General features: G+C 39.1%; 1 protein-coding gene across 2 annotated transcripts in view; it reads left to right on the top strand.

Annotated features, from left to right (window-relative positions):
* The window catches only part of LOC107755909 (synaptotagmin-1-like), a 246,790-nt gene that overhangs the window by 68,615 nt on the left and 154,258 nt on the right, over window positions 1–23,917 (top strand). The window contains exon 2 of one of the 2 annotated variants that reach the window (XM_016572871.1): window positions 22,642–22,693. The gene's annotated coding sequence lies outside the window, so the exon portion shown is untranslated. Of the gene's footprint in view, window positions 1–22,641; window positions 22,698–23,917 lie in introns of both variants that reach the window. The other variant, XM_016572872.1, reaches the window with a different exon arrangement.

Genomic DNA, 23,917 nt, shown 5'->3' with positions numbered 1-23,917 from the left:
ACTTCCATTAAAACCACTATCTCATGAAAGCAATGATGGCTGGGGACCTGGGGACGAAGAATGGAGATCCACTTCCTCTTCTCTCAAACACCACTTGTTTTTGGGGTCTCAAAGGCAGGAAACGCACATCCTCCCCTTCTCTTGCTTGTTTGCTTCACTCTCTGGAGAAATTATGTCTGAATGGCCAAGGATGACGATAACAAATGCTTTTGCTGAGGCAAAACAATATAATGTGTTCTGGGTATTTATCTCATTAGTCAACTCGCACAAGAGCGACAACATGCCCAAATGAAATGGCCAAACGGCAGGCGACACTGTGATATTGAGTTAGCATGCTAATGCTAATTCCTTCACAATGTTTGCGCTGGTGAGGACTGTAGTGTGAGCTGCGTAAGTGCTGGAGGGTAATGAGCAGATAATTATCCGCAGGCCCTATGGGACCCCTGCAGTACAGACCCTGCTGAGGACCGTCTGCGTTATGAAAAGCATCCGTGTGCTAAGGTCAATCTGGTGTAATGTGTGTATACATGGCCTTTAAGGTGTTCATGTTTCACTGAACACCTCAGCTAATATTCACTAAAGTGAAAAAAATCAGCACTTAAAAGAGTATTACCTGACATTTACACATGCTGCAAGCGTATGCAGTGACGATATTGCAAATACATTCATTGACCTCAAAAGCGGGCTACATAAACCTGTCATTATATGCAACAATGTTTAGTTTCAGTAATGTAAACTCAAGCATAGATGCTCATTCATCTAGGCCACTGAAGTGTATCATGTGAAATACAGTTGTTAACGGAGACTGGGCCTAGTTGTCACATGAGGAATATGTCACAAGGGCTTTATCGAAGTAGCCTAATTTAAACATTTTAAATTAGAAATCCAAATATGAAAATGCTTGCTTTCTGAAGCAGCGATTTTGTATTTTTACCATTTAAAATTAAATAATTTACCTATTAATTAACTTGATTGAAACAATTAATGATTATTACAGTTAATGTAAAAACAATATTTCAATATTTTTTAATATTCAATTAGCCATTTTTGGTTGTTTAATTGGTTGTTAAATGGGTTTTTTAGCCAAGACTTTAAGGTATATGCTAGGGGTGGGCAATGTGACCAATATCTTATATCACGATATGAGTAATTTTATTTCACGGTAATGATATATATATGTTACAATATAGTTATTTTTGCTTTAACCCCTTCTCAAGCACCCCCCATTTTGGCATGGAGACACAAATGACATACCCAAAATAAAAAAAGATTTCTGCTCATGAGTGTTTCTGACTAGATACATAATCAACATATGTTTACAAAGCTGACACTTCAAAGTTTACTGTTCAAGAATCAGAATTACTCAGACTGTTATGAATATAGAGATGTATAAGCTCAAACATAAAATCAATGTAAGAATATACTTTTTAAATATATAAAAAATTATGTTGCTATGGTAAATATTTTTAGAAACACAATGAAGCTAAAGCCTAAAGTCTAGTCGTGCTTTATTTCAAATTTGAGGACATTATCTCTACAACTGCAAATTTTAGGAAACATTTTCTAAGACCATGTTGTGTGTTTTTAGAGAAGGCTGATAAAAGGCTAATACAATTGGTTTATGGACCCCTGTAAGCTCTCCTGTGTGCTGTAGCCTCATGTCTGGCTCGGCAAACTGCCCCATTCATGATTCTATTGTTCTCACCCGACGAACCTTTCACACTTCCGGCAGGTATGACACATAATCCTCATTATTCCTTTATCATTATTCTTTTGTTTTATTCAGCCATTATTAGCCTTTATTCTGGCATTACAAGGTTTACCAATCCACATCGCTTTGATCCCAATAGACATTATTGGGATCCCGCCTATTATCAAGTCTTTCTAAAAAAATACAACAAAACATTATCTTGTGACCTTACGTGAATTATTATGACAGAATACATCATGAAGTAGGACTGCACCTGGTCTGCAGTTCTGCAATCTATTCAAGGCCTATAAAGCGGCAACAATAAAAGTTAAATTCTCTTGCGCTCTGTGAGTACCGTCTTCACGTACAAGTGCCTCTGTGACAGCACTCAGAAACACTCTCAGACAGTGCGTATACAGCGAGTTTTCTTTCGCTGCTGATTGCATTTCAACGTCTTAAAATGACTTGTTTTTTAAACCACAATGCTTAAAAATGCATGCAAACAATACATTTTCATGACCTCGTAGCACAGCAACGTTACGTGACCATGTAACCATGATAGAGAAACGATAATCGGAAATCTCTACCGGTTGACAAATTTCTAGTTAATCGTGTCTACCAGTATATCGCCCACCCCTAGTATATGCCTGTGCAGAAATGGATTTTCATTTACTCTCAGAAACATTCACTATAGTAAAAAGAATGACTAATCTTGGTCTGCTCTACAGTTGGAATAATTTCATATTGTTTGATGACAGAGTGTTTCATAGGGGACAAGATGTCTGCAAATAATACAAAATTAGTCCAATTGTAATGACAAAATGTCACATTCTGAACATAGGTACCTTATTATTTGGGAATAAAAGAAAAAGATACGTTTTTGAAGCTATTAACTTTCCCCAAGGTTAGAAAGGCTTCAGATTGTCCCACCTCACGTTTGCACCACATGATATTGCAGATTTGATTACAGGCAAATAGGGGTTGGAGGGGAAATCATTATTTCTTTTTTCACCATCCAAAAGGAGGCTTTTTTGACAGCTACCCGAGTGGTCTCAAAAACTATAGCCGCTGCTGTACTTCTGAATAGACGCTTGATTAAAATGTCAAACGTAATAATTAGGAATGAGAGACAACACTTGTATAAGTGGGTGATCATTAGACCACCTTTAAGGGCTTGGTTGCCTTTATTATTGTAAGGAAATAGGAAATTAAGCTGTGTGCCCAGATACATGCAGTGTTCAGTGTTACTGTAGATACCCTAATCAGCCAGAAACTCAATTTGAGGTGTATTTTACTGAATATGATCACAGATTTTTTCCATGTAATGAAATTGGCTTTGCATTTCTAAACCTTTAATTAGAAACCAGGTTTTGTGAAAGGAAATTGAGCAAAAAGCTTTGCAATATTTTTTGGTGGACTGCAGAGTAGCTTGCACAAAATAGACCACGAGAGGAAGGTGAAAGGTCTTTCCCTCAGAACCTGTCACTTATCTTCTGAAGAAGAGTGCTGAGATCAGATGATAAAACTGTGATAGCTGAATGATTATGTTATTTATATGATATTTACATTGTATTAGCTCAGTACTATGTCCATGTGCCATGTCATCAGACTAATGCTCTTTCTTCATATGTCAGACCTGAACTCTTTTTTGCTTCACAATATGTAAATGTTTTGTAAATGCGTTCTTTTCACTATCGTCCACTTGTATGAACAATTTGTTGGGATGGCAAATGCAGTTATCTGCATGTCATATCTTTGCACCTTGCAGTATTCAACTTCATAATTATACTTCAGCATTTTTGTTAAAAAATTGAACAGGATAATAGCCCCTCTTAGATGCTGCTCTGGAAAGACGTTGTTATCCTACCCAGTATTTTGAAGGAAATTGAATATAATCTCAACCTAATTTCACCTGCAAACAAATTATCTCCCTGAAATGAAATTGTAATGGCTATTATTACTTTATTATTTGCAGTAGGCCTTTGGTGAGAGTGTCTTCTGTGGTACTTTCACCTTCAGATGTTGACTCTGCGTGGAGTGTGTTGGGATAGATAAATGTAGATGTTTGCCTTGGCCCTTTGTTGGCTCTTGTTTGACTGATGTGTTCCTGTACTTGACCTCATTCTTCATCTTATGTCTTGTATGATCGGTCACTCTATCACCAAAAATGGTGTGTCCTTCAAATTATTTCATCGTCAACAGAAGTGTTTTTGTACTTGTACCAGTAATGGCTGTAATACAGAATGGCATTATTATGCAGTACGTAACAGTTTAATCAGTCTACAATAAGATGACCTTACCTGAAGCATTGAGTTGAAACTGACTTTTGAGAGACGTTATTATTTTATTAGACATGACTCATAGGTGCCCATTCATTAGTTTGCATCATTTTGTAATAATGGAGCAAATGACGTACATTGGCTGCCAAATCTTGGCTACTTCTTACACATGAACACTTGAGATATGCACAAATTATTCAGTAAAACAGGGAAGAACTACAAAATGTTAAATTAGAAATCTGTAGAAAAACAGATAATGTCATACACCTTCTGTTAAAATCACAGACATTTCCTTCGACCATAAAACACTATGCAATGTAATGCAAATTCATATACAGGTAAAACACCTGTATAAAATAATTTTATACAGAAAATTCCTTCGTATGAATGTAGTACACTTGGCCACATTTTTACAAACTTTTCTTAGAGTGCTGTACAGAACAGATTTTGCTGAACAAATGACCAAGCAAATGATAACACAGCCAAAAGTTTGGACACAATTGAATTTGTTTCTCATGATCTAAAACCTCAAGATAAGAGGGCTTATAATTAAATGCTTCATTATTAAAAAAAAAAAAAAAACATTTTATAGAGTTTTATATTTGTCTACAAAATAAATGGGAAGTATTTAATTATAAGCCTGTCAATCAAAATGTTCAAGATGAATAGAAAGTCTAGTCTAGATTGTCAAGATGAAGGAAAAGCTGCCAACATGTGACCAGCACATGTGAACTCCTTCAAAAAGCATCCCAGCATGCACTTCAGAATATTGAGACAGTGTGCATGGTGTCTTGCCTTGGAAGCAGGCACATTTTGATTTGTGAACTTTTTTGATCACTCCTTGATTCCCAAACTTCCATTTATACCATTTCATAGTTTTGATAAACAATAAAGAAGGAATGAATAAGGAAGTCCATATGGAAAAAGAGCACTGATAAACACATCTCCACCCAGTTCCTCCTGCTGCCTGCTGGCTCTAATTTAATCCCCCAGACCTCTGGTGCCAGCTGCAGTCTTGAGTCTAGCCAGACCACTGTCACCCAAACCAGATTAACGGTTCTAATCTACAGGGCTTTCAGATGCTGCTGTCGCCATGCTCTTCACTAAACCCACGTACGCATTAAACATCCAGCTAATCATTTGGCCCAGGCCAAAGATAGATTTAGAAATTAATAAGATTGAGTGCCTAATCCAGTGATGGATGTTTAGATCTGGCTGGTGTAAATCAAATCACATTTGATGGAAAATCTTGCGTAAGTGCATGGAGCAGGAAAGCATTTTCGGATTTTGAAGCTAGTTGTGGGCTTGCAACTTACGACTCAACATAAAATTGTTGAAATGACTGTGACTTATTCATTATGTGCTTTTAAGATGTAGTAACTTGCTTTGTCTGTGAAACAACTTTTATTTTCAGTTGACATCGACTGGAAACAGTGTGCAAAAAACAATGCAACAGTGCAAATCAAAAACCTTCCCTTTGAAATCTCATCCAAACTTTTCAAATCCAATCAGTTCCTGATGGATAAAATCAGATCCCACCTTCTATTTTTTTAGTTGTTGAATATCTTGTTTTGGAAAAATGTGATATTGTGGACATACAGTAAAATGGATTGTAGTTTTGTGTTGTTCATTTCATCGTTACCCTCTGAGTGACGATCAGAGAACTTCCTTTTGCCGTGTTGTTGGACTCATTTTGCAAAGAGAGATGGTGTGTGTGTGTGACAGGGTTTAAGTCAGCAGGAGACATATACACACACAAAACGAGTCAGAGAAACAGATGGACAAACATTTTGAATAGCACAAACAAAGAATCCGACTAGTAATCTCAAATGGTGCAAGAGTGAATTTTCAGGGGATCTCATTAAAGGGATAGTTCACCCAGAAGTGAACATTCTCAACATTTAACCTCATGTCATTTTACTTGTTCTGCACCTCTCTTCTGATATCTCTCTGTATTCATGAGCGCACACAGGGTAAACCACATGCTAAATAGCAGGGTTGGGTGCGTATTACAGAAATTTCATGCGCTTCAGCGGGGGGCAGCCTTTGCATTGAAAGCAATGTGCTTCTCCATTTCAAACACATTGTAGTTCTTTCACAATGGCTTCTGCTAAGCTCTCAAGCGAACCTCTCATTCCCTTTGCGTCTATCAGGCCATCTCTAATATATCCCACCCTCTTGCTTTAGAGACGGGCAATCTGGGCTAGATCAACTGTAAAAATGCATTTCTTTCCATGCTGAAATGGCAGGAACTATGCGGACTACCAAACAGTAGCGGATTGAATCACAATGCAGAAGTGTTTCATATATTGCCATGGAAAATCTAGCAATCACTTCTAGTTGTTGTTAAGGTAATACATTTTTTCAATCATGAGGTTCCTTGTGGTGTTCAGCCAGGTGCACTTGAACCAAGACAGCCATGCACATCTCATGATGAAAGTATGAATATGCTTATCCTCTCGTATCCAATTCAATTTCTGTTGAGCAGTAGTATAACAGTGTGGATACTGTATAGTAACAACGGATGAGAAAAAAGTAGCATAAAGCCTATGAAAGCGTCATTATATTACATGTAGATATCACATTTGATGCATCTAGGAAGATATATTTGGTTAAAATATTATATGTTCAGTTGAAATGATGCTAAAAAATGAAGCTGCATCGGATTCCTCACATACCACACCGAATTAGGCACTGGCTTTAATGAGGGTTGCCAAGCAACCACTGAAGCATCTCTTACACAAAGTTAGCTTCTTGAGGCTTTTCAGAAATTGCTCCCCCCCCCCCTTTTTAATATAAGTGAGTTGTTATCTTGTGTTCCAGACTGGTTTTCTGCACCTCCAATCCCCACCATCAGACAGTTTCACACTTATATTGAAGATCAGGGCTGTTCATGCTTATTCACAACATTCTCAAGGTCTAATTTTGCTACTACAAAGCTTATTGTACTCCTCTAGACTACTTGTTCTGCACCTCTCTTCTGATATCTCTCTGTATTCATGAGCGCACACAGGGTAAACCACATGCTAAATAGCAGGGTTGGGTGCGTATTACAGAAATTCCATGCGCTTCAGCGGGGGGCAGCCTTTGCATTGAAAGCGACGTGCTTCTCCATTTCAAACACATTGTAGTTCTTTCACAATGGCTTCTGCTAAGCTCTCAAGCGAACCTCTCATTCCCTTTGCGTCTATCAGGCCATCTCTAATATATCCCACCCTCTTGCTTTAGAGACGGGCAATCTGGGCTAGATCAACTGTAAAAATGCATTTCTTTCCATGCTGAAATGGCAGGAACTATGCGGACTACCAAACAGTAGCGGATTGAATCACAATGCAGAAGTGTTTCATATATTGCCATGGAAAATCTAGCAATCACTTCTAGTTGTTGTTAAGGTAATACATTTTTTCAATCATGAGGTTCCTTGTGGTGTTCAGCCAGGTGCACTTGAACCAAGACAGCCATGCACATCTCATGATGAAAGTATGAATATGCTTATCCTCTCGTATCCAATTCAATTTCTGTTGAGCAGTAGTATAACAGTGTGGATACTGTATAGTAACAACGGATGAGAAAAAAGTAGCATAAAGCCTATGAAAGCGTCATTATATTACATGTAGATATCACATTTGATGCATCTAGGAAGATATATTTGGTTAAAATATTATATGTTCAGTTGAAATGATGCTAAAAAATGAAGCTGCATCGGATTCCTCACATACCACACCGAATTAGGCACTGGCTTTAATGAGGGTTGCCAAGCAACCACTGAAGCATCTCTTACACAAAGTTAGCTTCTTGAGGCTTTTCAGAAACAAGTCGTGCCCTGTATATTTTTTCCCCTTCTCTCTTACCTTTTCATGTGCCATCTGTCACCATTCAGAAATAATGATCTCTCACCATCCAAAAAGCAGCTATCACTCTGTAAACACGAGCGCAGTGCATTTTTAATCATCATTTGCATGTTAACTGTAATCACGCATCGTACTCAACTCTAGGAATCTATCCAGTTTGCTTCTCATTCATTTTACATATAGAGTCAAATTTGTAACTTTGACAGTGTTTCTAAATTCCCATCATATTTCAAAACGTTTTAAACAATTAATTAATTAATTATTTAATACATTTAAATAAATAAAATGTATTTATTTATTTTGTCCAAGGACCTGTTGCTGTATGCATAAAAATAATGGTAATTTAGAAATTAAATTAATTTGGGCTTGAGAACGGCACAGCTGGCGGATTCGACGAAGGAGTGGCCGGAGGGCTTGCGGCAACCACATGTGACGACCCCGGGCTGGACTCTGCTTCGTCCACGGTGAAAGCTGATCCGGCGATCCACAGCGCAAAGTTGATGTATTTCCTCAGCAACCAGCACGGATCAGCTCTAGGCATGACGAAGCGGATATCGTCCTCTTTTGGAAGACCAAACAAAGTAGTTTCGCTTTCACAACGAAACACACAGAACACAAACACACACATGGCATGTGTGTCACGACATGGCGGCAGCAACAATACTACAGCGAGAATAAAAATGACGCCTTCTTTCTTTGCGTGAACATTTGGGCGGCGTTATGCAAATCTTCCCACATCGTGACGTAGACGTGGGGGCGTGTTAGAACGAGCCGTTTTAGGTAGGTGTGGTTGACTCTTAACTTTTATAAAGAATATGTCTTTGGATTTGAGACTTTGGTCTTTTCAACTTTACAGATCTTCTTTATGCACCAAGAGCTTGTAACACTTCAAAGAGAATGGAAAAATGTCAATTGCATCATATGACCCCTTTAACATATTAAATAAAATTAAAATTCTTCTAATACGGACAGATGTTGACAGTTAAGCCTTATTTTGCATCACAAAATTATTATTTTTTTTTTCTTCAGAAAAGTGATTGCTGTCTATTATAGCAGTGTCATTTTTTGTTTATTGTCCATTCAAATTTACAATTTGTGCACTAATTAGAAAATGATGTAATAGTTCACTGCATTTTTTCATATATATTTCATATATATATGGAGGGCCAAATCTGCAGAAATGATGGCTAGATAGATAGATATTTTCTGTAGTTTTTAACTTTTTACCTATTCTTTCATTACTTTTTATATGTAATTAATTAATAAATAATACATTAAAATACACAAATAAATGAATTAAATAAATATAAAAATAAATGAAAGAATAAAGATAAATGTAAAAATAAATATGGAAAATAATACATAAAGAAAAAAGGTAATACAAAATGAATTCAGTATTAAATTTTATTACAAATGAACTATATTTGTTTTTATCAAGTCATTTATTTCTTTATTTATTTTCCTTTAATTTTTGCAGGTTTGGTCTTTCATAGCTGAAACCCCACACATACTATGCCACATTTTTAACGAAGGACATTTGAAAAACTTAAAATTTAGTTCATAATCAGGCCTCATGTCTTTAGGAAACAACTTGATACTTCAATGTGCAATGTGTTTAGCTATCAAAGAGACATTGGGATCTCTCAGATTCAGAACAGAACAAATTTCATATTCAGTTTTAATCTACTCATCATGGTTACACTCAGAATAAACTAATTATACAGGTTAGAATGAGCAACCAAATATTTAGTGTCTGAGGTTAGCAGTTAAGCAAAAAGCATTTTCATGGCTGTAATTATGCACATTCTTGCTTTATCCCTTCATTCTGCTTCTCTTATGATAATGTCCATCTGAATGATGATTTCCACAGAGACACACAAGGACAGAATAAGCTCAATTGGTCTCAATTGAGTACAGTGTGAGAGGGGCCGTACTCATTGCCGTGCACCTGAAGAAGCCAAATAATGCATTTTGATTGCGTGATTATAGCTGCGGCTGATTCTGAGTGCTGTCATTCTGTTTTAATGGGCTTGCCGAGAGGACTACGCTCAAATTCATATCTATAAAGGGCATAGTGCTCATCAGGGGGACGGCAGCTGTAGTGTTAATGGTACTCCAGGAGAAAGAGAGGCTGTGATGTAGATATCTGGGGCCTGCTGACGAACAGCAGAAGAACTGGCAACCACTTTGTTGATGTGGCTCAAGCGAAGATCTTACTAGAGCTTGAAAGCAGATTACGCAACATAGATTAGTGAGTGCCCTTAGTTGGGGGTTAGGTGCACCGGTTTAACCAGATTAGGAGAAGTATGGATGGATGTTGAAGAGTGTAACTAGAGCCGATGTGGTGCATTTCAGCAAGCAAGTGAAAGTAGGTTACGAGGTAATAAATAATGTGCAAAATGCAAATTAGTTTGCTTAGTAAACCAAGACACCAAGAGGCAAAAAACTATATTATGCTCTGCACATTTAATCAAAGGATCGCCAGTGTGTGGGCTTTCCCAGTCACTCTAATACCGCGTTTCTGAACGTTGAACAGTTTTATGAGTTACTCCCCAAGGCTTTTACAATACGATCTACCCCTCCTAGCCAGGTAGCTAGCATATTTCCACACAGATGTTTTCCCTCCTTAATTAAAGTGATCTATATTTATTTTCAGCCATTGGATGACAGCAGTCTGGGCTATAAAGTAATGCATGGTTTGTAATTGCAGGTGGGCACAGTAATTTTTTTGTGCTGTAGACTGTGCGCTATCTTCTATGATTGCTACCTGCAGGAAGAACAGCTGTGCTTCTGCTGCTTTGCTGCTAGTTTGTCACCGAGGCTTAGGATGAACTGATCAATCAGACCAAACCCCACACGCCCTATTCCTGAGGTCTTACAGTCCAAAATGCAACAAGATCCATTGAGACATTTAAGCTGAAGGTGGAATTTAGTTGGCAGTTTAGAGTTAATAGTTTTTATATTGTAGACAGGGGGTTGATTGTTATGTTTGCCTTGACATATTTCTTCTTGGTCATGGGACATAATGGCTTTTTTTAATAATAAAAATATATATTTATTTTAGTGATGTTAACGCAGACGATTAATTTTTCCAGTTTAACAGGTTTAAAAATACTTAACGCAGGGGCGGAGCTAGGATTGGGGATTGAGCGTGGAAACATTTGACGAGGAGCTTCAGTAGAACAACAGTGAACTGCGGTCAGATGAGATTTTGTCAGGCCATATGGAAGTAAAAACGAATCTTACTGTCCTGTCAGCCGTTATACTTTGCTTGTAGCGCGTGCTCTTCAGTTGCATGCACAAATATGGTGGCGCACACTGTAGCCTGTATCATTTCAAATTAAAGCACGAATGGAACTACGAGCATGCGTGTCAGATCCGTGTCACGTTCAGCAGAGGCAGCTCTTAAAGTAATAGCAGCCAAATAACCTAATAACCCAGCTGATGTGATGTCTGTTTTTTTATGTTATCAATATGGTGTGGGGGACAAGTTTCCTGTTTGAGAAGCTAGCAGTACACCAACATATAGATTAACCTTGAAGCTAATAAACATGGACTAAACATGTTTTTATTGGGCCTTAAAAGACTACATGACATCGAATTTGACCCTATTTATTTTCTTAAAAATGAAAAGTGTAATTTCTGTCATTATTTTTGCAATTCTGTGTAGTGCAGAAATCACACCCTTCACCTTTAATAAATGTTGATAGTCTTACTGAGGACAATTAACCAGCATTCACCCATTATTCTAAAGAAAACAATGTCCCATTATCTTTAATCTACTTGGAGTAGCTTTGTCCACCCCTTTCTCTCTGCTGACAAAAACATCACTGCTTTGGTTTGGAAAATAATAACCATTATTTAATAGCCTAATATGTTTCACCCCCTTCTAATCAAGTCAAATCAAATTCCCATGAATAAAATCATCCTGTATTATTTCCATCTGAATGTTATTTTTCATTTGGAGGTGTCACATTACAATATTAGAAAAGTTAAATGTGTGGTCCATGCCATTTCATATGGTCTTTTTTAGGATAGTTCACCCAAAAATAAAAATTCCTTCATCATTTACTCAACTTAATGTCATTCCTAACCTGTATGGCTTACTTTCTTCTGCAGATGATATTTTGTAGAATGTTGGTCATCAAACCGTTTTAGTGACAATGGACAACAACAACCCCCCCCCCCACACACACACACACACGCACACAAAACCCTGAGAATTTTTTCAAAATATCTTCTTTTGTGCTCAACAGAAGAAAGAAAGCCATAAAGGGTTGGAATGACATGAGGGTGAGTGATAAATGATGACAGAAATGTAATTTTTGGGTAAACTATCCCTAGTGAATCTAGTATAAAATCAAGTTTGAGATTTTAGATCTAAAACAAGGTAGTGTGTTGATCTACCAAAATTCAAGTTGCTTTAAAACGACCAAGAACGTTCCTGCTGGTAAATGGCAGACACCTTTTCTGTGTGATTTGCATGTATTCACTGATGCTGGAATCTGCGAAGTCAGGGAATAAGCTACCGGGTTGACCAATCTCATGCCGGCACGGTGCCTGCGTGCTCTCTCTCCCCGTTGCACTAGGATCCGCTGCAGAAGGGCAGTGAGCTGCGCGCTTACTGAGACAGAATGCTCACTCAGAGCATGACGAAAGAAATCTGCCCCTGTTCGTTTGCGGAAGGCGGCCCCGCCTCCCCGCTCTCATGTTTCTCTCCTCCCAGTTACCTCGGAGGAAGCAATGGCGAGCTTGCAGGTTGAGCGATCAGGTTTGAGCAATTTCATGCCGACACACATTAGGCGTGCTTAATCTGCCAGTGTGTGTTACACGTGAGAATCAGCGCTCCTCGTTTCACGAGCAGCTTAATCCTCCTAGGCAGATCAAAGCAAAACGCGGACAGCTTTGAGCCCCCGCATGCATCACTCTCCACGCAGCTCTTTGATCTGCCAGTGTGTTTACACGTAGGATCGGCGCCCCTCATTGTCGAGCGGCTCAATCCTCCTAGCGCTTCTTAGAGTGGGCTCAACCCAACCTGCGCTCGCTGAGAGCAGCGCATATACCGGGCAAATTGAACCAAGGAGCGGACATGTTATCAAGGAGCAATGTCCCCTCAGGGGAGTGGACGCTCCAGCCACAGATGGTTCAGAGGATCTGGGTGATCTTCGGCGAGGCCGAGGTGGACCTCTTTGCCTCAGAAGACAACTCTCACTGCCCAATTTATTTCTCAAAGACCAGGGACGCGTTGGCCCACAATTGGCCCAACCTCTTTCTTTATGCTTTTCCCCCGACCGCCCTGATCCCACAGATAATCAGGCGAGTAAGGGAACAAAAACACAAGGTTCTTCTGGTGGCCCCCCTTTGGATGAACCAGCTGTGGCTATCAGAGATAACTCAGCTGTTGATAGCGGCCCCTTGGTCCATTCCGCTGAGACGGGATCTCCTCTGTTAAGCGAACGGGACAATATGGCATCATCGGCCCAACCTATGGGCCCTGCACCTCTGGCCGCTCGACGGGAGCCTTCGAACCTCCCAGAGCGAGTCTTAAACACAATTTCAGAGGCTAGAACCCCCGTCTACGAGACGCCTCTACGCCTTGAAGTGGTCTTTTTTCTCCGCTTGGTGTCTAAACCGTGGCAAAGACCCTCATACTTCTGATTTGACAGAGGTATTGTCATTTCTGCAAGAGCTGCTGGATAAGGGACACTCCTAGAGGCATCGCCTCGTCTTGGGCATGGTCCAGTGGTGTGTCCATTGCGGATATTTGTGAGGTGGCCGGCTGGGCCTCGCCGTTCACATTCGCAAGGTTTTATAACCTGGAAGTACTTTACGCTTGAAGAGACATGCACTGTGTAAACAGATCTGGCAGAGAACCCTTGGCCGTATCACGCTCAAGCTCTCTGGCATTAGTTCACCTGTTAGCTCTCGACCCCTGGGTGTCGAAGTTACAGGAGTACTCAGACACAGTACGAGTGTAGTATCGAAAGGGAACGTACTCGGTTACAAGTGTAACCTCGGTTCCCTGAGATACCGGAACGAGTACTGTGTTGCTTGCCGTGCTATGTAGCTGCACGACTCAGTCGTCGCTTCCGTCGAAGTAACCTAAGAATCCTGTGGCGAACACCCGCTTATATATCCAGATGCTTCGTCGCCATAGACTCGTGCAGCTCCGCTGCCTAGCCATTGGTTCGTTTTTAATACACTGCATGAACCAATGGCCGTGCAGTTTCACTGCGTGAAAAAAAAAAGGCTTTTTCCCATATGCGTCTAACAAGACGCAGTACTCGTTCCCGTATCTGAGGGAACCGAGGTTACATTAGTAACCAAGTACGTTTTTTACAGTTTTGAGCTAATATCTATCTATCTATCTGTCTATCTAATCTTTATCTTTAAACTGTGTGTGTGTATATAAAAAAATGAATTTCTAACATATAATTGTGAGATACATATATCCTTTGAGATACATGCATACATTCTTATTCCACTATTCTCAATGGGAAATCTTACTGGATATGTATAGTTATGTTAACCATTTACAATAACCGATTTCTAATTACTATTACTAATATTTGAAAACATCTGTACACATATACAATAATGAGAACTGTATGCTTAAATGCCAAAGTATTATGACCTGGAAATGGTTGTCGACCCTTAATCCCCCTCAAATGAAAGTGCACAGATGAAAATCTGTTTCTTCAACGATACCATCTGTCAGAGTATTTCTAAAAGTGCGCTTTTAGTATGATTTATGAAGAGTGAACAGCCCCTGCTGTCTTTATAAAGGTATGTGTTGTTGTCTCAGAGCCACAAATGAGCCTGAAGCCTGTGAATCCCACCACTCTTACAGACAGCACCTGATTGTGTTGGCCCATCTAACTGTCCGACCAGCTCCCCTGATACTTATTTCAAAATCATGTTGAAGCCAGAATCATTTTAGCTATTTTCCAGAGAGACTCTAGCGTGTGAGCTCAAATTGCAGCTTGTTACGTTTAGGCAATGTTGACTCTTCTAATTGCTGTCTGTCTGGCTCTCCTCTCTCTGTTGGCCTGTACCAGAAAGTTCTCTCCAATCGACGCTGCCCCTCTGAGTCATGTGCATTATCCGAGATGCAATTGCACCCATTTTTAACATTAACTCGCTTTGGAGGCCGTCACAATCAGGGTTCTGCTGCATCACTACAATGATGTACATCACACCTTTGCCTAGATTATGTTGTAGTTTTTGGCCTCGGCAGTCAGCTGGGAGGTACCAGCCATTGGGACAATTGTATTGCTATATCTGGTGTTCACTCTCTCTCTGTGGCTCTCCACAGCTCTTTGCGTGACAACTGAGAGCTTTGGGGAATTTAATTAGACTTTGTGCAAAAGCTGTGCAGTTGCTCGCTGTGCCCTGATGAGTTGTTTCCTAATGAACAGTCTGCTTTGAATGTTCAAAGCTGCATTATTTGCATTGCATCAGGGGTAATATTTGATTTTGGAGAAGTGCATGTTGCTGTTCCAGGCTTTTTGCTCCTCCGGGATTATATTACTGAACTGTAGTAGATTTTTGTGGAGTGACAGGACATTAGTAATCTTAGTAAACTCCTAACTACTACCTTGAAGCCTACTACTTTTCTGATTTTTTTATTAACTTTTATTTTAGTTTTTTATTAACATTCACACACCATAAATGTTGAGTAGCCAAGAAGCTTTCTTGCTTTTAAAAAGAAATACGATTTATAAATGTTTTTGAAAGAAGTCTCTTTTGCTAATTTAAAAAAAAAATATGTATAATATTTATTATAAAATATCTTTTTTTTTATTTGAATATATTTTGAAATGTCATTTATTCCTGTGATGCAAAGCTGAATTTTCAACAGCCGTGACTCCAATTATCAGTGTCACATGATCATTAAGAAATGATTCAAATATGCTGATTTGCTAAAGAACGTCTCAGTTTACGTATGTAACCATGGTTCCTCGAGGGAACGAGACACTGCTTCGGAAAACGCTATGGGAACGCTTTCTGTGACCACGCTCTGAATCACATGTAACTGCTTGACAGTGAGTGACCGGCCTTCTCTTACTCTCGCGATTGAGGTGAGGATTGACTCGATCCGAGCAGGAGACATACGTGCCTGCATCGTGGTAAAATCCCACACCACCCCCAGATAAGTGGTTCTCTGTACTGGAGAAAGCACACTTTTTCTTGGCGTTAAGTCTTAACCCCAGCTCTTTCGTGTGAGCGAGAACGACATCTCGATGTCGAACCGCCATCCGCTCTGACTGAGCTAATATCAACCAATCGTCAATGTGGTTGAGTCGTGAACGTGTGGGGTGAGAGTACAAGGGCAAAGGAAGAATCCGGTATTGGTAGGCTTTTGCCCCCAAAAGCAAAGCTCAGGAACTTCCTATGATGAGGAAGGATGGAGATATGTGCATCTTTTAGATAGATCCGGCCCTCAGACCCACGTCGTCTGCTAGGAAGACTAGACCACAGCCTGCTCGGGGCAGGACCCAATGAAGCACACTTGGCAGGGGCTCCCACACCGCCAGGTGACCTCCTAAGGGAACCAGTCTCGCGAGACTGGCCTCTGGTGCGCCTAGAGCAGCTAGCTCGGTGCCCTGAAGCGGCGGACCGGCAGGGGACGACTGTACTAGCTGCTCTAGAGACCTCCGTGGAGGTCGCGAGCCTCTTAGTACCGCTACGTTTCCGGGCGGTAACTGAGAGAAGCGCTCGCCGGAGACCGCTGCGCCCTGGAACACCGGCAGGGTTGGCAGACCGATCTCCTGAGGGCACTGAGGAGAGACGGGCACCATGTAATGCGGTGTACACCGCTCTTCCCCAGAGGGAGCTGGCCCTCAAAAAGTCCTAGGCCTTAGGCGTCAGGACATTTATGATGAAGACTATCCAGCGAGAATGACGGTCCGCAGACCCGCCTTCAGCCTGGGAGCGCCACTCTGATAGCGCCACTCTGACTCTAGACTCTGCGGAGTACAAGAAGTGAGGCCCCCAGAATGAAGGGCCGGAACACGGTAGGTTGGGACTGCTCCGCCCAGCAGCCCCTGCTAACCGCCTCAACCTCCTCAGAGGAAGAGAGGTAAACATCAGTCGCATGACTGAGCGGTTCAATAGGCGCAGATCTAAAATATAACGCAACCCTGCATCCTCCTTCGGAACAATGAAGTACCAAGAGGAAGAGAGGTTAATGCGTGCTCTCACTCGAGAAATTTATATCCCAAGAGCCCCTGCATATCTAACTTCTCATAGTCAGATAAAAAACTTTTATTCCTCAGAATTAAATGCAATCAAACAACCAGAGGAGTAATATGATCTGGAGAGAAAGATTCACATCAAAAACCGAATTATGTAATATAAGCGTTGCCTCGGCAGCGAGCGAGCCGCTCAGTCACACAAACAACATCAATCTCCTCAGAGAAAAGATGGCCGCAGCAGCAAGCTCTCGTTCAGTGGGGGAAGAACCGCAGCGCGGGCTTCCAAGCCTCGAGAACGAGCTCTAGATCTAGGGAACACGGGTGGAGATAGGACGAGCCGTCTCCAACCCGTCCGCCAGATCATGTGTGATCCCCGCGATCTCAGTCGCCGCTGTGCCTCAGCAGCCCGCCAGATCATGTGTGATCCCCGCGATCTCAGTCGCCGCTGTGCCTCAGCAGCAGCGGGACCGCAATCGCAAGATCACAGGCATGGACACACTCCTCGGAGCGTGCCCGGCGAGAGCGGAGCGCTTAACTGCGGTAAAAGCACAATCCGCCCCCCCAGAGCCAACTGCGCGAGCTCCGCTCCCTATTAATGCTGCTCATTATTGTATAGACATACGGTGAAGACTCCCTCCTCAAAGAGAGCCCTCGGAGAGCAAGCATACGCAGACAAACGCTCGCAATGCGGGCAGTCAGCCCTCGAGAGCTGACTCTGTGTGTTTTGCTCCCAAGCAGACAACACACAAACTGTGTGTATCCCCACCCGAAATGTAACGCGGGCAGGGAAGAACACACAGCCTGAGATGCGGCCCGCTCTTGCCTTTCACGATTTCACATGTGATTCAGAGCGTGGTCACAGAAGGTGTTCCCGTAGCGTTTTCTGACGCAGCTCGAGTTCCTGAAGAGGAAACATTTATTATTATTTTCAGTGTTGACAACAGTGGTGCTGCTTAATATTTTTGTGGAAACTGTGATACATTTTATAGGACTGTGTGATGAGTATGAAGTTTAAAAGCTTGTATTTGAGAAAAAAAGGGTAAATAAAGAGAAAAAAAGAAAGAAAAAAAGGTTACTTTCCTGTCAGTATTTATCAATCTAATGCATCCTTGCTGAAAATCTTATTAATTAAATTAATTTATTAATTAGTATTAATTAAAAAAAAAACTTTCTGAAGGCAAACTTTGGAATGGTAGTTTTGACAAAAGAAGCATTTTATTATTTGTCATTTTTGTCCTTGTACGTTCAAACTTTGTGTGTGGCAACTCATAAAGCATCGCTGTTTTGCATTGTATGTAATATCTCTTCTTTGCTTGACTGCGTAATTGATGATTGCTACTGTATATTTATGGTTATTGTTAAGAGACTTCTTCTACACACACTTCTTTCAAGTAAACTTTTACAAACTGACACAATTAAAATCATTTGGAATTGGTAAAGTTTTCTGCATGTGGAAATTTTTGTCTTATGATATCTTCTGTTCTGCCTTTCATGTTCCCATTAGAGTATTTCTTCCTTTTTTAAAAGGGGCCAATTACACAGCCTCAGTAGCTGCCCTGTGCTGTCAGTGCTGCAGGAAGCAGAGGTATATGGCCTATCAAAACCTGCAATTAGCTCTGTGGCCTTTTACTGAAGACCACTCTTATTGGAGGAAAAGACATGATAGGAAAAAAATCCCAAAGCCAATAACTGCATTAACCTTCATCTTCAACCTTTGTACCAGTCAAAATGATGCCCTTATAAGTTCACTCATGTCATTTTATATCATGTAACCTTCCTGAAGTTTCTAGTATTTTTTATGACAGTGAAAGAAAACTTTTAGTAACTTTTTAGTTTTTCAAACATTTAGGCCTGTACATATATTGGGCCGCCCTGTGTCCCTTTCACAGAGAGCTTTCAGGGAATGCAGTGTTTTTTTCTGCCAGTCTTTGAAAAAATGACATTGAAGACGATAGAAAGAAAAAATCTAAAATACACAAGCCTTCTAATTATTCATGTGCATCATTATTCTCTCATAAATTTCCAAACCAGCTTGTCTGCAGAGCTATGAACAGACATGGCTGCTGGGTTATTATGTGGCTTTAAGGCAAACATGAGAAGTGTTTATGGATTATGCATGGAGCACAGTCTGTATAAGCGAAAGCAATCGGCAGCAAAAATCACACAGAGCTTTGATTAGTTTATAAAACCATTTTAATTGCACCAATGTTTTTTTCTTCTTTTTCGTGTCTGATCAATTTTATTTTATTTATTTATTAATTTATTTTAATCTGGACTTGTTTTACGAGGCAGTTACATTGCAAAAAAATGCTTTTCTAGTTTATCTTTGAAAAAATGACATTGAAGACGATAGAAAGAAAAAATCTAAAATACACAAGCCTTCTAATTATTCATGTGCATCATTATTCTCTCATAAATTTCCAAACCAGCTTGTCTGCAGAGCTATGAACAGACATGGCTGCTGGGTTATTATGTGGCTTTAAGGCAAACATGAGAAGTGTTTATGGATTATGCATGGAGCACAGTCTGTATAAGCGAAAGCAATCGGCAGCAAAAATCACACAGAGCTTTGATTAGTTTATAAAACCATTTTAATTGCACCAATGTTTTTTTCTTCTTTTTCTTGTCTGATCAATTTTATTTTATTTATTTATTTATTTATTTTAATCTGGACTTGTCTACGAGGCAGTTACATTGCAAAAAAATGCTTTTCTAGTTTAGATTTTTTTGTCTTGTTTCCAGCCAAAATATCAAAAAATTCTTAAATCAAGAAGGATTTTCTAGACAAGTAAAAATTATTGTCTTGTTTTCAGAAAAAAACAAGTCCAATTTAAGCGAGTTTTTGCTTGAAACAAGCAAAGTAATCTGCCAATGGGGTAAGCAAAATAATCTTATTTCAAACAGAAAACAAACTTTTAATCCTAAAAATTATTTTAGGTAACTTTTGTTAAATAATTATTTAGATTTGCAAACTAATTAAACTTTTCTTTAAAATGATGTAAAGTTTTTTTTCCTCCCCATTGAGTGAAACAACCATGTATACAAAAAGTACTTTCATAAGAATTTGACACGTTTTAAACTAGATTTTTTTATTTATATGATCTTTATCGATTGTGTTTCTTTATATGAAGGCCATCTGCCTCTAAATGAAACCATGTTGCATCCAAAACTATGCCATATATCTGCTGTGATGATAGAGGCTTCATTTTGTAATGGTCATTAGATTGAAAAGTGGGCCTCTTATGCTGAAGGACCATTTTGAAAAGCCTGAACTTTTAGAGAGTGATCTTGTATCATGCTGTATCATTAAATGATGTGGTGGGCTGACAGTAATGCAGAATAAAGCTGTGGTCATTTGAAACTGCTTTTTAACAGGTGGCCTCCCATCTGTCCAATGTGCTTTTAACCACTCTCGCTAATGTGCACTAGGTCACCTTGGCGCACTGATCCTCCATAAATTAGAAACTTTCTCTCCAACAATAAGTGGAATATGTGACTCCAGTCTGAGCCTCCTCAATTTGGCCTGGTGTTCTTATTCTTCAGTTTATGCACTACGGTTTGGGAAAAACCAACAGGGGCTGTAATGCTAAATAGCATGGTGAAGTCATTAGCCTTTACTTACTGTAGCTGCCTTCAGCATGCAGGGTGAGCTTTAAAAGCATTGACTTTTGGCCTTTGTGAGGCAAATTTGATGTTGAGTCATGAGAGCGGATCATGCAGTGTATCAGCGAGGGGTGCTGAATACGAAATGTCAAAGAAAGAATGGATCCCAGAAAGTCCTTGACACAAAAAGTGTGGTATTGTCACCATTCTCTCTAGCAAACTAGACACTTCATCACAACGAGGTTGTTTCTTTCGGGAGGAATCTTAATCCCAAATAATAACTCGATATCCGCAGACGTTAGAAGAAGGTGTCATTAAAACTCATTTGTTTCACAGTTGCACAATGCAGGAAACAGTTCTGTGATTATTCTTGCACATCTGAGTCACACGTTTTAGATATTTTGCTGAAAAGCCATTGCCCTTTTTTTCTCTCATGAAAGACCTTAAGTTCAGTATTAGCTTCTGGTAATGTATTTAATTTGTACTTTAGAGACATCCAGTTTTACTGGATTACATTGATTTAAAGCTATTAAATAGTCTTAAATAATTTTTTTGAGTTGAAATACATGACGTACAAAATTATTTTATTTTATATGTAACAACATATTGAGGCCTTACAACATGCAGGTCATAAAAAATGCCTTGAACTTCCTTATATAGTGTTCAGAGTGGTTTAATTGGTTTTTGTTATGTTATTGTCCATTTATCTTATTAGGTAAATGGAAAATTATAAGTGTTTTCTCTAATTTCCTGGCAACTGAATTGTACACTTTTGTAACTGTTTTGGTTTAACCTGTTTAGTCTGTTCGAGATGGCATTGATAGACTTGGCAAGCGTGCAGCTCGGCTTTATTAATTGAATACTCCGGTAGGTGGTCAGCGGTGTATAATAAATCATACTAAACAGGGGTAAATTGTCTAGAATTAGTGTCTGCGTGTTTATCACTTGAGTCTCAAAATGCTTTCTGGAAGTTAAATAATGAAGAGTGGCATCCGTTGCAACTGGGGGCAAATAAAATGTAATCATATTAGAGAAAGAGGGAGAAGGGAAAAGATAGAGAAAATGAATGTTGAGTGTGTGAGAGAGAGATTGAGTATGGTAATTATTTAATACAGTGCAAGCACTGCAGCCATGTAAATTATGCAATTATTTTAAAATATTATGTGGTGAATGTCCCATTTTTGCACATTTATATCAATAATTTTTGTGCATATTTGCTCTTGTACAAGCAAGAAGGATAATTTTATACAAACAGATTGTAGAAATTATATTATAAAAATGAAAAATGATATCTGTGTATGTGACCTGTGTTGGTTGGTTTTAACAAAGCTTTTCTTTTTACTTTTCCTTGAATAATTTCAATTTTGGAACACAAGACTGTGCACTTTATAATTAACAGAATATTAAATTGCCATTAATTCTCCAGAGCTCAAACCTACTTCTCCTTCGTATTTAATTTAAGGTGACTTCCTCAGCACAGGTCTTCATGTGGACATTCAGACATTGTAAGTCAATTCTACAATGAGCAGTCTGTTTTATTTAGAGCTGTGCTAATTAATGAACATCACACTGGCACACTGTACGGCTCTGCCTCCAGGCTACTTTAAAGCTGTTATTCAAAACATCTTTAATTGAATATTCAGAGTAAAATATGTGAACCTCAATTCTATTGAGAATTATATCACTGTCACTGATTAGGTAACGTCTTATATACTAATGCTAATATTCATGTACTTACTTCAATTGACCTGAGAGTCAGCAACTAGCCCAGTTTACCTGAATTCCCCATGTATAGTTTGATAAATCTCTGGGTTCATAGTTGTGCCTTGGCCTGCTTTGCAACCTGGTCATTTCCTGTTTTTATATACACTTTAAAGCAGATGGCATCATCCTTTGGGTCCATAGCTGGACACCCTCAAGACTTTATGCTCTGCCCTGAGGCTGAGATGATAATGTGTGGTGGAGATGGCCATCTCTGAGCTAGTGTTGTGCTAATGTGATCTTTTCTCCTCTCCTTCCAGTGAACACAAAAGAAGAACCGGAGAAGAAAAGGAAGAGACAGCTGTACTTTCTGTAGGTACTGTGCTTTTTGTTCTTGTGAATCTTATCAGTATTAGTATAGTGTTGTTCATGTCGCACTACAACCCTGAAGATACACAGTGCAATTGTATTGTAGATCTTTTAAGAAACTGCAAAGATAAACCGCTTTTCTAAGAATTTAAGATAAAGCTGTACCTTAAACTCACTCTATATAATATTTCAACTGATATCATCAGTCCATCAATCACAGGGCAGAGTTTGTTCTTATAGAATGATATCGCTCTCTCTCTCATTTCTATACACTGTAAACAGTTTCTGTGTGAATTTAAAGCATATTACCAGCTATGAGTTACCATACAAAACAGTAGTAGATTTACTACTTCCTTTCTTTAAATGATTAGCAATATAGTATGACTTTACAGAGAACAGGATCATGTAAAATCATAATGTTTATCTGTGTGTATATTATAGTAATTTCTTGTATAATTACAAATTCAAAGCAGTAAAATTATGTCCAGAGTAATGTGCTGGCACTACGGTTTCCAACATGCACTGCAATATATGTATTGATGATGGTTAAAACAACAATGACAATAATAATAATAATAATAATCTATTACAGTTTTCACCGTATACCGTAAGGGCACTTGACTTGTTAACCATTTAACAGATTTTTACCATAGCAATTTTACTTCTTTTTAATCTTTTACTGTTAAAGGTACGATGGATTTTTACAGTGTAGGCTAGTATTAGTATTTGCTGTGGTATTAAAATTGGTATTGAGAATTCTGAAATGTAAACTGTGGTATTAATTTTGGTATTTTAATGACATTATTTAAAAAAATTTATTAATAAATGCAAATAATACAAAAAATTGCACACAGCATACAGGAAATGGAATGGATTGATTGAACAGTAATTTTGTTTTCATATGAGTTTTTCTAGTTTAATGACAGACAGTTCTGACAGAAAATTACCCAAAATGCATTGATGTACTGTAGGGGTGCGTTCAGATTGATTGATTGATTGACTTGTTTCATACTAACATTAAAGAGCGCCAAACCCCATTTATTGAATTTCCTGAAAAAATATTGAATAATTTGAAAGATGGGACTTTGCTTTTTATCAAAAGTAACAGTATATAAAACTGGAAGTTTCCAATGAAGTTCCATTCATGCAGTGGTTAAAACAATGCTGTATTTGTTCATTACTTATGCATACTGAACCGAAATATCTGTACCGAAAAAAAAAAAAAAA

This window comes from Sinocyclocheilus rhinocerous, unplaced genomic scaffold (genome assembly GCF_001515625.1).
Source record: "Sinocyclocheilus rhinocerous isolate Xijiao unplaced genomic scaffold, SAMN03320098_v1.1 scaffold412, whole genome shotgun sequence".
Classification (NCBI taxonomy): domain Eukaryota; kingdom Metazoa; phylum Chordata; class Actinopteri; order Cypriniformes; family Cyprinidae; genus Sinocyclocheilus; species Sinocyclocheilus rhinocerous.
This window is presented reverse-complemented; position numbering and strand designations above follow the sequence as displayed.